The 17,146-nt window shown below is 35.7% G+C and overlaps 1 protein-coding gene and 1 long non-coding RNA gene across 2 annotated transcripts in view; both read right to left on the reverse strand.

The window, feature by feature from the left end:
* LOC135835227 (putative uncharacterized protein DDB_G0277255) overlaps window positions 1–17,146 on the reverse strand; it is a 127,318-nt gene that overhangs the window by 43,554 nt on the left and 66,618 nt on the right. The gene's annotated exons all lie outside the window — the stretch shown is intronic.
* Window positions 4,244–5,942, reverse strand: LOC135835226 (uncharacterized). The gene is made up of 4 exons (XR_010556840.1): window positions 5,687–5,942; window positions 5,413–5,586; window positions 5,219–5,320; window positions 4,244–5,129 (listed from the first exon to the last, which is right to left on the reverse strand). It is a non-coding gene; the product is annotated as an uncharacterized LOC135835226 (long non-coding RNA).

Here is a 17,146-nt window from a genome sequence, read left to right on the forward strand (position 1 = left end):
CAACTCAAGACCTCCAAAAAGGCCCCAGGCAGATAAGTACGGTCGAGCGGCCCCCGGGACCTTCGGAGGTGAAACTTATGTGATGCTTAGGTGCCCTCAAGATAAGTATTTTCTCCAAGTTTTGGACCTCAACTCTGAGTAGTTCTTGAGTAATTCCTTAAAAATCGAAAATCGTTTTTAATTTTTTTCTCAGGATTGACTCGGCCGATTTTTTTTCAAACTTGAACCAAAGTGTACGTATGCCTAAGGGCTTTTCCCAAAAAAATCAACAGCCCCCTCCCCCCTTACCCCAAGGCCTTTTGGCACACTTTTTGAAAAATATGTTTTAGATGCAGTATTTTGATCCTAGAACAACATATAACTTACCCAAAATTGTACCTCGAGTGCGCCATAGTCAAATTCGACCAAAACCAACACCCCCTCATCTGTATAATAAGGTTGATATGGTACTTACGCCACTGCTCTGCTATTGAAGTAATTTCCGGAGTATTGTTTATAATGTTGTAATTTTTAAATGAAAATGATGTTTTTGAGAGTCGTTATTTACAAATTCCGATTTAGGGGCAGTGAAGCACCCCCTCCCCCAAATTTGGGCGAAACTTTCAAAAAAAAAACCTGGGGCATGTGACGTATCGAATTATATGTTTTTGGTAACGCTGAACAGGAATATGACGTCAGATTTCTAATTGGATCCCACCCAGGGCCCCCAACACCTCCCCAAATGAGGTAAAAATTCAAAAAATGGGTTTGTTCGTGCGACACATGAAATAGTATGTTTTCGGCGACGCTGAAATTCAAAATATTACGTCCATCCCATAACACATTACAAGCTTTCCAATGCATAAAATCCTGTTCCGCAGAGACTCCAAGTTTTCAATAATGAGTACCTAGACCTATTCTCGTACAAGCTAATTCCTTTTTCTTAAGTTACATTCAAAATCGTTCCAGTCCTTCATTTATCATTCAGTTCATTTGAGATTCTATCACCTGTTGATGAACGAAGTGCACTTGTCCATTGCTCTGGTGTGGGTACAATTTACGTAGGTATGCCATCAACGTATGTGTATAAGTGTGTACTATTTCAATTCACGTACACACACATTGTTTCAAAAAATAAAATAAAAAGATGACAATCCAGCACATACATCATGGCAAGTACGAGTACAACATTATACCTGCACTTGCTACCTGCGAGGGTGATCACCGATCCATAGACGACACTTCCTGTTCCTAAACAAACACTTGCAATTTCTTAAAGACTTATCTCCTTGCCTAGATTCAGCCGGTCAATTCAGGTGGATTTTATACCTAGGGCATTGCTTCACTTCACCATAAACCAAATTTCAAGAAAAATCCCACTAAAACGTAAAAATATGCCTATTGCCTGTATAGATAAGCTACACAAATGAAAAAACCACACTCAGCCCACAATTGGTTACAAGTTGGTCGGTTATGCGATGGATGACATACATTTCCACTTTTGTCTTCGTCGACGTCTTCAATTTCACTTGCAGGTCGTCGCGTCAAGCCGCCGAAAAATCTCATTCGAATAATTATCGCCTCACGTCGGCGTGATTTGCAAAAAAAAAAAGTGCTACACAATGCACTGCAGACGCAGTGTGTACTGTGTGTGTAAACATTCGAAAGTCTTGTAGACTAAACTTGTCATTACAGCATATTTAATAGAAAACGTTGCATTACAGGGTTAGAGGTGATCATACTTAATGCGAATGCATACGAAAGGTGGTCTATGGATCCAATTTAAGTGGGCCAATAAAATTTTAGCTAGAATATCTCATAAACAGAGTGTGCTAGAGAATAAACTCATTAAATATTTGTTGGAAATTTCATGTTCTACAACTTTGTTTTTCTTCATTTTTCTCGTAAGGCCCTTATAGTTTTTCTTTAAAGTTATTTTTGCGATGGAAAAATGGAAAATTTTTCATCGATCGGTGTAAATTGAACTTGCCAACTTCTGCTCAAAATATCTCAAAAACTAAGCCTGATGGAAGAAATGAATTTGACTCCACTGAAGGGAAATTTTATCATTTTTATCATTGTTTTTCTCGTGGGACCCTTTGTTTTTCCCAAAAATCAATTTTTCAGGAAAAATAAGAGTCCTACAAAGAAGTGAAGAAAAGCAAAATTATACAGGATAAAATTCCCCATAAACTAAATTATGATTCAGTTTCACAAAGAAGGCTTTCTTTTTCAGCAAAAACTGTACATAAGACTCGAGTTCATTGAGCAATTTTTTAGCTGGGGGGGGGGGATTTTTACTAAGGATCACCTTGTACCTATCTACAGTGTCAATATGTCTGTTGCTCGTTGAAGATCTGAAATAAAGGTTGAACGATTCATTGTACTGTATTTAAATAATACTCATACATCGTACCGTTGCATATAGATTTTGTTTGTCTCTTCCTTGAACTACATAACGTTTTATAACGGGTTCGCCCTCACGATACCGTACACCAGATCGATCATCATATGTACAGACAGTTCGTCTGTTTTTGCATTTAATACGCATACTATATGCATACAATATATACTTACATATTGTACATAGATAGAAGTACCTCTCACTGTTCATTTAACGTTTTGATAACACCGTTACATTTGTAGGCCAATTCGGTTATGTTGTTTTTAAAACGAGAACTTACACGTAAATAAATTCACCATTGTGCCATGTTCTTCAATATACACCTATGTAGGTACTTCTCTTTGCTTCAATAACAACAAAGCTGCAATCACTCGCTCTCCGCAGGTTACATATTCGCGCTCAATTAGAATTATTCATCTCGCTGGAGTAGAGATCATTTCACAAAATGGTATTTACGTTTATACGCTAAATTTCGCGCTCCATTCGACTATTCGATATCATCGTCCTCGGCTAGGTATTTCTTCTTCAGTCGGTTATCGTGGTGCGTATGGTAAGAAGAAGAAAAAAAAATAAAGAAATAAGAAAAAAGATCATTAAAGTGCTCGTCCAACAGGCGGCGAACCGGTTAATATGTCCTAGTTTGAGGTAATCATTTACCTATAAAGTATAGAACCTGCATTAATGATCATTTTATATGATTCGTCTTCGACGTTTCCCTTTATCATTATTTTTAGACGCGGAGCGAATGAATGTTGAATAAGATTATTGTGTTGCGAGATGACACATGTGCGAGTTAAGATATCCATCGATAGTTGGTTTGGTAAGGTACGTACAGTGATTTAGGTTGATGGAAAAATTTACCTATAGGTACATAATGTTTGTGAATGATTCGTACAAGTTTACATATTCGTCAACAGTAAATATTTTTCTACGTTTTATTGGCAAAAAAAATTGACACTTTAAAAATGGGAGACTTTTTTTTAGATTATTCAACTTTTCGGTTAAAAAGCGAGATTTTGAGACATTTTGAGACAAAAGAGTGAAACTGTAAAATTTTAACCAAAAGAAAGGTGAGATGTCCTAAAATTGGTTGTTTTTGGTCTTTCCTCCTTCCAACCCCACAAAGGGGTGTCCCTTGGTGAGAAAATGATTCCCTATTTTTTTATTTTTTCCATTTTCAAAAAATTCGGGTTGCGGTGGGCCCCTCAATTTTCAAAAATTTGAAAAAAAAACAATTCAAAGAAAAATGTTTAAAATTTCAAAATTTCGAGTTCCATCATCTCTAAAAGGTCCCTTTTGAGTAAAATAGACTCTCATGACGATTTTAGCCCCCTCCCATGAAAACCAAGCTGACCCCACCAGAATAGCTGAAATTTGTATTGGGGTGGGAGCGGAAAAAATCCCAACTTCAAATATAAGGACCACCCTAGTAGTAATGTTTGATTTTTTTCCTTTTTAATCGAGTTTGAGAGATGTTTATTCATTATCTAACTTGCTAGACTTCGACCTTAAACTTTTCTCATTAAACGATCATTGAGCCCAAATGTGGACTAAAAAGCTGTTCGGAATTAAAACTGTAGGAATTTCGAAAATTTTCATTCTGAAAATTCAATTTAGTATTAAAATCTATTCATAATCTCCAACAAAAAAGAGGAAAATTCTAGCATTAAAAAGTTCCCAACGTAAAAAACTTTCGTTTCGAAGAATACCACATACGACTATAAAAGAAGTTTCGGAACATGATAACGAAATATAACTAAATTCAACTATTTTTGGCGTTCAAAAAGCATTTGAAATTTTCCTTCTTCTGTCTTGAAGAAGAAAAATCCAACCAAGTAAGCTACACTACACGCAACCAAGTGCGATAAAATCAAATATTTAATTTTATGAATTACATTAAACAGCAGTTGTAGGTATCAATTTACAAAGAACAGATAAAAGTAAATGAAATTGTATATACAAGGATTCTTCATAAGGAATTTTTCAGGCATTCAGCGTAGGCTTGCACAACATAAATTATGAAGTAAAAAGACAAAAAAAGGTCATAGAGAATAAATAAACAACTTTAGGAGTGCTGAGTAAAAAAAAATGCGCAAAAAATAAACCATCCAAAACCTAGATATGGTATTTTTTAGTATTTCAAAATGAACGCAGCTCAGGATTGGTATGTCGTTTTAACACAGGCGCAAGAAAATTATTTTAATTATCATATATTCAGCCCAGATGAAGTCGAATAGATGGGATCTCCCATTGCGGTTAATATCTATTGGGATTTGCTTGATATATGTGCACATTGTTGTATTAAGCCGGCCAACAAAGCCAGGTTCCGGTATGACCCGAACACAACATCAGACTTCTCCTTTGATAAGGACTACAGACTTACAAAAAGGTCATATCTATATAACCAACTTTTGCAGTTTGACAGTAGAATTCTACTGTCAAACTGCAAAAGTTGGTTATATAGATATGACCTTTTTGTAAGTCTGTAGTCCTTATCAAAGGAGAAGTCTGAAAGTTAAAATTCTGGAGGAAGGTATAAATCTATCTGGTGCGGAGCTAATCGGATAACCGAACACCGCGATGTGGTCGGGCTTCCCTCCGTTATAAGTTATGGAAAAATGTCTTAACAGAACCATGTGTGGCCCTTTAAAGGCCACTCCACTGTGCTTGTCAAAGGTTATGTCGACCCAGTATATGTCGCAAATGCAACATAAACCAATCTTCAAAGGTGGAAGTTTTTCGAAGTCTGAAAAGACCATCACAAAATTGGCATATAATTTTAAGAATATCTTATTACAAGATATGTACTTATGCAAGTTATTTTTCAACGCTTACTTTTTCTTCTGAGGCGAATCTGTTCGAGTAGCTTTTTTCGGATTCGGGGGGGTAGGGCCACGATATCCACTAAAATAGAATGAGTGACTATATTTAATTAACCTGAGAAAATTAAAAGTATTTAATATTATGAAGTATCCACCGTGTATTCTCATTAAATCAAAATTGATTGTTAACACATAGTTCATTATTACCTAAGTAATATCGGAAATAATCGACTTCTTGTTTGAGGTCATTTCTTTCTTGTTTGAGGTCATTATTTTCTAGCACTACTTTCTTGTATTCTGTTTTTACACGTTCTGGCAAATTTTCTATTTCATCATGAGTCAATCCACCTGACGGCTCACCACAGTTTCCCGCTAACAATACTACGATTAATCATTGGGAGGAAGATAATTAATTGGGCATAGAAATAAAAATGGAAAACCTTAAATTTGAAAACTCTCGAATATCGCCACTTTTACTCACCAGTAGAACAAATTAGAATAAATACAAGAATCACACTCTTCAAACAAAGCATTTCAAATTTTTATCAGGTATGATTATAAGTGATAATTTAACATTTAGGTACCTAGACCTACTACCTAATAGTAAACAAACACTATTTTTTCACGAAAAGAAACACGGTGAAGTTTGTTCAAAGTTACTAAACTGTGAAATGAACATTTATTAGATATATTTATGTAGTCGGTACTAAGTTGAGTGAAGAAGTTATCGCAGACGAATTGGAATTATCAATACATACCTAGATATCTACATAATATTAAGAGTATAGATAATTGCGATTGCAATGAAATTCATTAAAGAACGCTTATCTCAATATCACCACATGCTATAGCCAATTATCGCAACCCAACAAATCGTAAATTGAACCTCACCTCATCGGCATGTAATCTAGGTACATACTAAAGCCCGGAACGATGTCGTTAGTGATGTAGTTATAACAGCTATCGCATCGCTTAAAAGCGATATCCGTTAGTAATCGGTATCACCAAATAAAACCCGAACCTGTTAGTTGGTACAATCACTTTTCATAAAACGATTATTTCAGTATCGTTTATGCATGGGCACAGGGCGGTGATGCTTGAAATTCGTAATCGGCTTCATCAGTGTGATCGGTCGTAATGAAAATTTTGACGAAAACAGCGTGAACTGTCGTATTGGGAAACTGCTATGCTTGAAAAGTTGATAATAATGATAAATTTTTTTTTGAGAAATTGTTGGCTGCTTGAAATGAAACTGGAGTGGCAAATTTTTTCATATCTATATCTCGTTCTACGTTTTTTAAAATGTATATTAGAAATTTTAAATTCAAATTGAATTGCATCTGATCGCATATTGAAAATGAAATTAATTGAAAATCCGATGAAAGTGGACAAAGATCGAATTAGATTAGAAAACTTTTACATTTTTTACTCATAAGTAACCATGTAATTTTCATTTTTGGACGCAAAATTCCACAATCATTACGATACCTTACGCTCATTACGATTTTCAAGCATTGCTAACCAAAAAAAAATAACTACCGATGAGGCCAATTACGATCGATTGCGATTTTCAAGCATCACCGCCCAGAAATCCTTATCTGTTGCATGAATACATGAATGGTTGCGCACGCTTATATGAGCACGGGGGTGTGTGAGTGTGTGAGTCAGTATTCAAAAGCGTTTGCGATAGCGATACCAAAAGCGATACTAACGACATCGCTTCAAATAAACCTGTTACTAACAGTATCGTTAACAGTTTTGAAGCGATGTCGTTGTAACGACTAACGACATCGTTCTGGGCTTTAGTACATACATAATAAAGAATCACAGCAGTCTTCCCTTCCCACCGCCTTCTTAGATTAAACGCTCACAGTAAGATATGATAAAATTAAATTAAAATGCACCCTGAAAAAAAGTCGAAATGAAATGATTGATAGCCATTAGCTAGCTTTAGCCAATTGATTTGGGCTAAAAATGATTGGCTAAAATTAAAAATCAATAGGTAGGGTGTCTATACTGGAAAGGAAAACAAGGAAATAGCAAGGATTTCACTAGAGGTAGCAAAGAAGCAGGGAAATAGCAGGGATTTTTCCAAAAAAGTTCCTCTTGAATTTTCAATTTCATAATGCATTTTCCATTTTTGTTCTCGTAATTTTTCTCATTAAAAATTGTTGATTTCTACTTTTTGAATCATAAATTTTCAAAAGCTTTTGCCCTCGCTTCGCTCAGGCTGAATTATTTTGTATTTCCTAAATTATTTTGTTGGACAAATCTTTAATTAAACAAGTCAAAAGTGAAAACAAAGTGAAAATTGAAAAAAAACATTCAGATAGAAAATAATGGTCTTATACGTCTTGAATTATTATCAATTTTCCAAAACGTTTGCCCTCACTTTGCTATGAAATCGAAAGTGATAGAATTTCAGGGTTGTACGAGACGTCGCTTAGGGGAGGGGGGACATCTCTCCAAAAGCTGCAAAAAAAATCTAAAAAAATTATAGGAATTCCCAGAAAATTCACTAAAATTCACAAAATAACTGTTGAAAAAATTACATTAATTTAGTTGATTAATACCTATACCTATCACCAAAGATGACACAAATGAAAAAATTCTTTTAAAACATCAGAAAATCAATCAAATTGATGAAAAAATTCAAGAAATATTGCCACAATAGCATAAAAAACCGACAAATGTTTCAAAATTTACAAAAAAAAATAATTTTAAAAAATGGATGTCTTTAAGTACCTTGATCATGGAGGCAGACCCACATCATTGCTATCCAGAAGCCAGGCAAAGACCTAGATCACCCTAAAAGTTACCGCCCTATATCGTTACTATGCCATCTGTACAAGAGAGACAGCTCAACATCCTATGGGGAAACACTGCACTGAATCACAATGACCACCCCAAATATCTAGGAGTGACACTGGATAGATCACTCACCTACCAACAACACTGTGAAAAAACCTAAATGAAAGTGGCTGCTAGAACAAACCTGATCCAAGAGCTGGTAGGTAGCAGATGGGGAGCTAAACCACAGGTCCTGTGTACATCAGCACTAGCACTGTGTTACTCAGTAGCAGAATATGCTTGCCCAGCATGGGGATTATCAGCACATGCTAAAAAAGTAGATGTGCCCCTGAATGAAGCCTGTTGATTGGTGACAGGATGCCTTAGACCAACTCCACTTACAGCTCTGCATTGTCTCGCAGGGATTGCCCCATGGAGGTAAGTAGGGAGGTGGCTGCCAGAGCAGAAAAAACTAGAGCAACACACAACCCCCTACACCCCATGCATGGCTACAACGAATTAACAGACTAAAATCCAGACACAGCTTCCTGAGAACAGCGAATGAATTAAGTGCTCCCACCAAAGTTGAATGCTGTCAAATCTGGAACACAGCATCAGGTAGCAATACTATGAGCGAATCATTGCCCCAAGGCAACCAACTGAAGTACAGCCTCTGGAAAACCTTGAATAGAATTAGAAGCAGAACATCACACTCAAAATCCAACCTACACAGATGGCACTTGGCCGATGACGATCTATGCGAATGTGGCGAGGTACAAGATGACAGACACCTTTTCAGGTGTCGATTATAAGTTGACTTTGACGCAGACAAACTGGACCGGACAATTGATGACGAGGGCAGGGGATGAAGTTCCTCGAATATTGGGACAAGAAGGGAATTTAGATAGTATTGCCGACTGATAAGAGAAAAAAACATTTCCTCGAGTTTTTAATTGTATTTCAGACTCAATTAAGGTGTCCCCTCCTTTCAAAAAATCTCTCAATGCTGTACCTCAGAACTCGAATCAAAAATTTGAAGTTAAAACTAAAGTATAGGACCTGGAAAAAAATCATAAAAATGTACAATGAAAATCATACGTATACCAAGCCAATCCTCAAAACATTAATTCAGCATCAAACTTAACTCACAATAACAATTAGACGCACTGAACTGAACCCAACCCTAGGCCAATAAAGTACTCAAGTTCCTATAACCTACCTAAACAAAAAAAAAACAACTCAATTTACTCGAACACTTCGGTCAGTTTTTTTTTTAATATGCAAACAAAAACATAATTTAAATTTAGACTCAGCGCCGCAGCGATGTACACGAATACGGTGCAAATTAATACCTAACCTACAATTTGATGTTTTAATATTATGGGTTCAAAAGTGGACGATTATGTTTCACCTTCGCATTACTTTTTAAATGTATTTTGCTTACCTCCCAAAGCGAAAAGTTTTACATAATACACAATCTTTGCTGCGTTTACTCGTATTCGTCCATTCCTTGGCTCGTTCCAACTGCAACGTCCGTGTATAAAATGTACACAGGGCGGTGTGTCATTGAATAAGGAATTCGTGCATTCGATATAGGCGAGGCAGTTAACCAAGAAGTAAGCGAGGAGATCTTACTACATCGTATATAGAATAAGAATTTCAATTCGTGTATAGGGCGAGTCTCTCTTATAGTCTCTCTCACCGTCGAGAAGATAATACAACAAGTTACGAAATGATTCTCTCCAGCTTTGAGGTATTTCGTACCAGAGACCAGAGAGTAAAAAACACAAACAGCAGGACGTGGATTGGAACAAAAGATCGTGAAAGATTCACCATAACGACGAATAAGCTAGCAAAATATTTGAAATTTTTGTCCCATCAAGTTCAAAGCGTTTTGCCAAAAACGTGGCAGAGGAACAGGTTGTACACTTCCTGACTTTGAACGAGTTTTAAAGAGTTTCTCAAATGGTAGCAGATGTAATGATAATTATACGAGGTAACCTCAACGTTATAATTTATTACGCAGGGTAACGAAGGAAGCAGCCAAATCGAGGAAGACAGACGTACACACTTGAAGAGAAAGAAAGATCGGAGTCGTCGGCGGCATCATATAGGTACCATAATGTTAACTCGCGAGTAGGTACGAGTACGTTCATCGGTGGGTAATTACCGAGTGACATGTTGCATTCCACTGTACACGAGATTATTATTACAATGTTAACAAGGAGTTATTATCGATTCAACGTGTATTATAAGAGTCGGATGATGATTTTTTTTCGCATATACGCGTGGGTACCCAGAAGCAAAAGAAGAATATTGTAGTTTCAGAGGTCGCGATGCGGCGATGCCGCCGCCGCGCCGATGCGATTGCGGTTTGCAGAACGCTAGTTGCTAATGGATATTTAGTGATGATTTGATATTAATGTGGTATGTCTTAAATGAGCTGGAAGAAAGTACATAGTTACATGGCTCGTGTACGGACGATGGCCCATGGGATGGTGCTTTTGATTACAACATTGGCGTATGTTCATATTTGGCAATCGAGTCGATTACTTTGAAGTTGAAGAATGAATTGAGAAGTGGTTTTTTTGCGAAGTTCGGAGTTAAATTTATTTTTGAAGAGCGAAAAGACGAAGTTGATACTCGCATGGTGTTAAGTTCACAGAAAAGGATCTATACTCTCATTGTGCCCCCTCCTAATTTTACTTGAACGTTTCTGAAATACAAACGATGAATTGGTGACACGTAACACTGTTAATGCAACTGAATTTATCAAAATTGAAAAAAAAAATCAACCATTTTATTGAAGGTAAATAGTGATTTCAGCTCATTCATCACCGAAAAATTGATCACGACTAGTTTGGTTTCATCGAATAATTGTTCCAAACAAATCAACTTAGCGAAAAAAATTTCAAAATATGTATCTCACAAACGCTGACTAATCATCCCTGATTCGTTTGCGAATCAATTTTATGAAATACAAGTAAGTAAATCATTCGAGAGCGATAACCATCAACTAATCAAATTATTAGAAAACCACAAATGATTATTTTTTCGCAACTAAGGCAAAGGGTCAAAAGCTTGACCACCTTTACAACTGTTTTGTAGGTCGTTAGGGATCAATAATAAGGAATAGGTAATCGACATTAGGCACTTTGGCCTATACTAGAAAACGATTTAAAATAAAATTCACTCAAAAAACGAGAACAATCGATTGATGATCATATAACCATTATTCCAGAAAAATAAGCTCGTTCGCGAATTACAACTTCTGTTCAGAAATAAAATAAGCGAAAAATTCGCAAAAAGATGGGTTTCGTTCACGAACGACTCGTTCAAACAAAAAATTATTTTTTTAGCACATTTTCAATATGTACGTAATGTAAAATCGATCCTAGAAAATCTGCAATGTGCCCAAAATTTCAAAATGAAAAAGTAAGGCTTTTGGCAGGACATTTTTCAAATACTTGACAACTCTGTTTTATGGGAGTGGGGAGGGGGAATAAAATTTTTGCATGCCGATTTTTCGCTTTCCTGATGTAATTTCTTTGGACATTCCAAGTTTTTTGCGAGAGGAGAAGGTAGGTACATATTACAAATTCGAAAATATTTTAACCATTTAAATTTTTCGTTGGTGGGGCACTTTGCAAACACACTGAACTTTTAAAATTGAAAAATGACTCACGTGTTCCCATATACGGACAGGTTCTTGGTTAACATTCTACATAAACATAATCTACAAAAAGATTACTTTTACGATGACAATTCGTACTCACCTGAAACAAAAAAATACAATATAATATTAGTTGATTACATTCATTCATTTTACAATTTTACCAATTAATTATGCTGATCGAACAATATTATTTGAAGGAATTTTTTGAAAAAAGAGCAGGGTTTTGTATCAGGTAGTGAAAGTAGTGATTTCTAACTGAAAAATAGTGAAAATTTGTAAAATATAATTTCAACTTTGGATACCTACATCAGAAACATTTTCTTTTCAACTACTTGACTTGTGAATTGAATTTTCAAAAAATTTCATCCTCGCTTCTTTCAGCCATCATTTTTTCACCTTTCAGATTACTTTGGGTGCAGGACGTAGGTACTTAGAATATGAGGCTTTTGACTCAAATTTCAAAAATATATCAAAAATAGCAAAAAAAACCTGTTTTTTTCATGAAAATACGTACCTAACGTCATTTTGCTTCTCGAATCCCACACTTTCCAAAGTTTCTGCCTCGCTGTGCTCACGTCGATTTTTTTTCTATGCCTGAATTTAAATTTCCAAAAAATTATCGTTCCAATAAATAATTCATAAAATGTCGGAAATGCAAAAAATGAACTTATCACATCAAAAATAATCTTAAATAATTTTTTTTGAATTATTAATATTCGAGAGTTTTTGCCCTCGCTTGGATTGCTTACATAGTTTTTTTTTTCTAAAATTGAAATCACTATTGAATTTTAGAAAATGCAGAGGACTTGCAATATCGACTTCTCGTATAAAAAATAATGCTAGGTACCTATTCAAGTTTATTTTCCAAAACTCGCCAAGGCCAATTTTCTTTTCTCGTTCGAAATTGAAATTCACAAAAAAATAATTTTTAAATTTGAAACACGCCAGTGCCGAGAACAAAATCAACTTCTGACATTAAAAATAATTTTTTTTTTTCGAATTTGTATAAATTCTGCAGAGCTCTGTGCCTCCCTTTGTTCGGTGTTCTCGATTGCTTTGAAATTATTGAAAAATGTCCCATCATTGTTCAAAGGTGGCATTTTCTGAATGACGCCAAAAAATTTAGAATAAGTTGTTGAGAAGGGAGGGCAAGAATTATTTGAAAATGTTTTTTTTTTTAATGATAGTGAAAAAGTAGCGATTTTCGTTTGAGAAATTCCGTTAGATACTCTGAAGAGTTAAATTCTACAAAAATTGGCAAAAAATTAAGCAAAGAGGAGAAAATATCGAAGTATTGATACTGCCAAAAAAAAGTATCAATACCATGAAGTATTGAAATTCAAGATACCTATTGGAAAAATATCGATATTTTTCATTGCAGTATTCAGTATTGATATGGCATCGAAAAAGTATTGTGATCACTAAGGCTATTCAACATAGTTATACTGAAGAGATTATGTGAGAAACAATAATTGAGAACATGGACTTGAAGATCAATGGAAAACTAATACGAAACTATTTGAACCTGAAGTTGATTTAGTACCTACGTTGAAATTGGATTTTAGAGTAAATTTTGGCTCTATAATATTTCAAAAATCTTCTAGAGGCTCCAGAATAACTCAGAACTATTCGAAGCCGTTTCTAATTGATTTGGGGTGTTGAAAATTGTATATCTACCATACACATACATATTGTGAGCAAAGGAGGTGGGGTGGGGGGAATTTTTTTGGCTCCAACATTTTTTTGAAAGGTACCCAACGATGATTCATCAAAGTTTCAAAAATCCGAGGACAGGGGCATTTCACCTATTTTTTGATATAAGCAAAAATACTTCTGCGCGCGAAGTTTTACGATCGCACGGTATAAATGAATTTTCAATTACACATTTTGAGGTAAAATTTCACGCTGAACAACTTGGTTTGCTTCGATGTCCGCCATTTGTCCATATTTTTGGAGAAAAACGTAAAAAACGTGGTTTTTTGACAGTTTTTTGAGCTTTTGAGCTTGACCCACCACTCCAAATGGCCGGGTGATGATCTCTATAGAAAGTAGACCTAATGATACATATTTGACGAAAAACCCGTTTTGGTATGTTTTTTCGTTCCGGAGTAATGTCGATTTAAAGTTTTCTTTTGTCCCTCCTTCTCCCCCCATGCGATGAAAAATTCTGAAAAAATTCAGGGAAGTACCCCTATGCATCCTCTAACTATATTCGTTTACAGAATGAATTTATCTCAATTACTCGCTGATGCAGAATTTTTCCCCTGAAAAACGCGTTTTTTGCCCCCCCTGGCTGAGAGGGGGGCGGGGAGCCGGCTATGGGCCCACTAAACATACCCATGTGAGTTTCATCGAAATCCGAGTTTAAGGGCATTTTGCCTATCTTATCCGGGGGTACCCTTTCAATTTCCAGGTCAATCCGGAGAAATTTTGATTTTTTTTTCAATTTTACCCCTTTGATTTTCGAAAAAACAAACACGAGCAACTGAAGATTTGGCTGGTGAGGTATTTTTGCATGATCTTTCAATTTGGTTCTGTTCAGTTGAAAATTTTTCTGGCAGTTGGGATACTTTACTTACTTCCTTGTTAGTTTTCGTTGTAGAGGCTTATAAAAATTGTCTCTATATTCAATTCAACCTACCTTATATGTTTTGAATTTTTTTTGAAGGAATTTTTACCGAAGGCGCTGTACCTATAATAGGTACATATAAATATTTGTAAGCCTTGCAGAATGCTACGAAACCAACTCATTTTACAAATTATTCTATGTACTACGACTACGTACATCTGTATTATGGAATACAAATACCGCTCAACAACCGTAATTTTTTCCCATAATCAACCAACTCATGCGATGTTAGTCCTCTTATTCGTAGAATAGGGAGGGGGAGGGGGGAGGGAGGTGTATTGTGGTGCACTGGCAAGTATGCGGCAGAGTCCATCGCTCTGTAATCTGCGTATATACCTTTAGCTATATACCTATGTGTGAGATAATCTGCCATCATCACACCGAACACACACACAACAAATGGGAGGGAAAAATAGAGAGAAGAAAAGAAGCTTAAGACGGTAATTACGCGATTATACGTAGTATGGCGTGCATATATGCGCAATGAGAAAAAACAGATTTCCGCGGAAATTCGAACTCGATACATAAGTTGTGATTAAAGTTGCCCTATTTCAAGCGTTACTAAACTCTGTCGAGTACAATCTGCAAAGATGGTTATGAAATCTCTAGCTCCATTAATTACGTATATACCTATAGCAGGTAGGTACTTGGTCTATTAAAGCCACAAATGGGCAGGAAATTGAAAATTTTCGCGGTTTTTTCACCAATAATAAACAATTGTATTGGAAACCTGCTGCTGTGTGCACCAGGCTGGTCAAGGATCATTTATGAGATTATGCATTATGAACCAGATTTTACCAATTGCCATATTTGCCTGTTTGCGGTTTCGTATTATATTGAAAGTCTGTTTATAGGCTCAACGAACCGTACTTTATTGGTAATTATCGATTGGATTTTTCCGCCAGCGAATTAGCGGTTTTTTGAGTCTTATGTACAGTGTCTAGTATATAGAGATAGAGATAGAGATAGAAATGGAGAACGTTGCATGTGAAAAGATTGCGACGTAGAGATATATTTAAAGGAGGATAACGGTTCACCTGCGTGTCTCTTTATCTATACCTACTCACCACAGGTATAAGGAAATAAACCGCGATCGTTTATGGGTGAAGGACATTACCGAAGCGTAGATAGGTATATACTTTTATTTGTACTCGAAAACGAACAGAAAAAAATGCACAACTCGATGGTAATCGTTTCTTCGGTCGATAATGCAAGCCTATACGACTGCTTTTTTCAAGTACATCATCAAAAATAGTGAGATTTCAGGTTGTACCGGAATCCGGTACTGGTCATTTACGTGTTTTATTACGCGCTACAGCGTTGTTAATAAAATAACGCCGAATCTGTATCCTCGAAAAATATACGTACGATATACGAAAACTAGTTCAACGGATTAATTAAACTGCAGTGATTTTTTTCACATTCAATGTTAAACCGACGATCAAAAGTGTCGACCTGGTAACCGACAACTACGGCGACACTTTTATCGATGATGGACGATAAATTTATGGAAGATGAGCGAATGGCCACGATGAATGACATTTCATCCAAAGCTACGCTCAATGGCCAATTGGCCACTGCTACTGGTCAGTCTGCGAAGAAATTAAATTGCAGAGAGGAAAGAAGAAAAAACGTACAATATTGTGAAAGAGCCAGAGAGTAGATTTTTTCCATCATCGAAGCAAATACGAGTAAATTGCGACCAAGAATGAGATACAGCAGCGCGTAATGATGGTTCGTGTAATGAAGAAGTGTGTAAGAGTATGAAATCATCGCACAATTCTCATAATAAAAATAATAATGGGCCGCATTTGTTATGGCACGAATTGACAAATTATCGGGTCGATTTTTCGACCATCGATTTTCATCCATAGATAACAAACGCGCGCAAACGCCGCGCTGATACTCGAAGTAGGTATGTAGGTAGGTAGGTGATAGTGATAAAAGCGAGATCGAGAATCAGGTACCTCTACGTGGTGATAGTAATCGCATTACCGGATCGATGTGGTTGTAGCATGGCGCTTCGATGAGAGAATTAAATAATGGAATTGCGCTCCTATCTCTCTAACAACTGCTGCACGTGAAAAGGCAAATGACCAATTGGTGGAAAAATGATGAAATTTTCAACTTGAGCGATGTGGAAGCTGATTTTATGATGATTGTCGATTTTGAATGGAGAATTAAATCTGGCCTCGAGTTTTCAAAAGTCTGTACCTACCTACCTACCTACCTATTGTTTGTAGGTATGAAAAAAACAAAATTCCGTTTGAAAATATTTATTGAGATCATCTTCCACGACTTTTTCAAATTTTCCAATTATTTTGATCATACGCGGGTTTGGGAAATAATGAGCATAAGGATTGAATCAGAATATGTAGAATGAAATTTTTACCATGTTGTTTTGAATGGATCTAAACAATATTCCAAGTTTCAAGTGATTCGATCGAATGAATCCAGCATAATTAAGAGATACCTAAGGAGAATTGTACATAAATGAATTAATAAAGTCAACTAACCCATATTGTATTATTTTTTGTTTCAGGTGAGTACGAATTATCAATGTTAAAGTACATACAAATTACAAGTACATATAATCTTCATCTAGATTATTTGAGGGTACTCAAGAACCTGCTGGTATAACGAAAATACGTAAGTTGTTTCCTAATTTTTTTTTAAAAAACATACTGAACAAGATTTTTTAGCAAAATATGTACCTAGCGTTCTTGCTGAAAATTTATTCAGTTTGTTTTGAATTGAATAGGAGTATCTTGAAGCCTCAGACAAAATTTCTATAAAAAAATTATAATAATTTACCAATCAATTTTTCATGTACAAAATTTTAATTG

This window comes from Planococcus citri, chromosome 2 (assembly GCF_950023065.1).
Source record: "Planococcus citri chromosome 2, ihPlaCitr1.1, whole genome shotgun sequence".
Lineage (NCBI taxonomy): Eukaryota > Metazoa > Arthropoda > Insecta > Hemiptera > Pseudococcidae > Planococcus > Planococcus citri.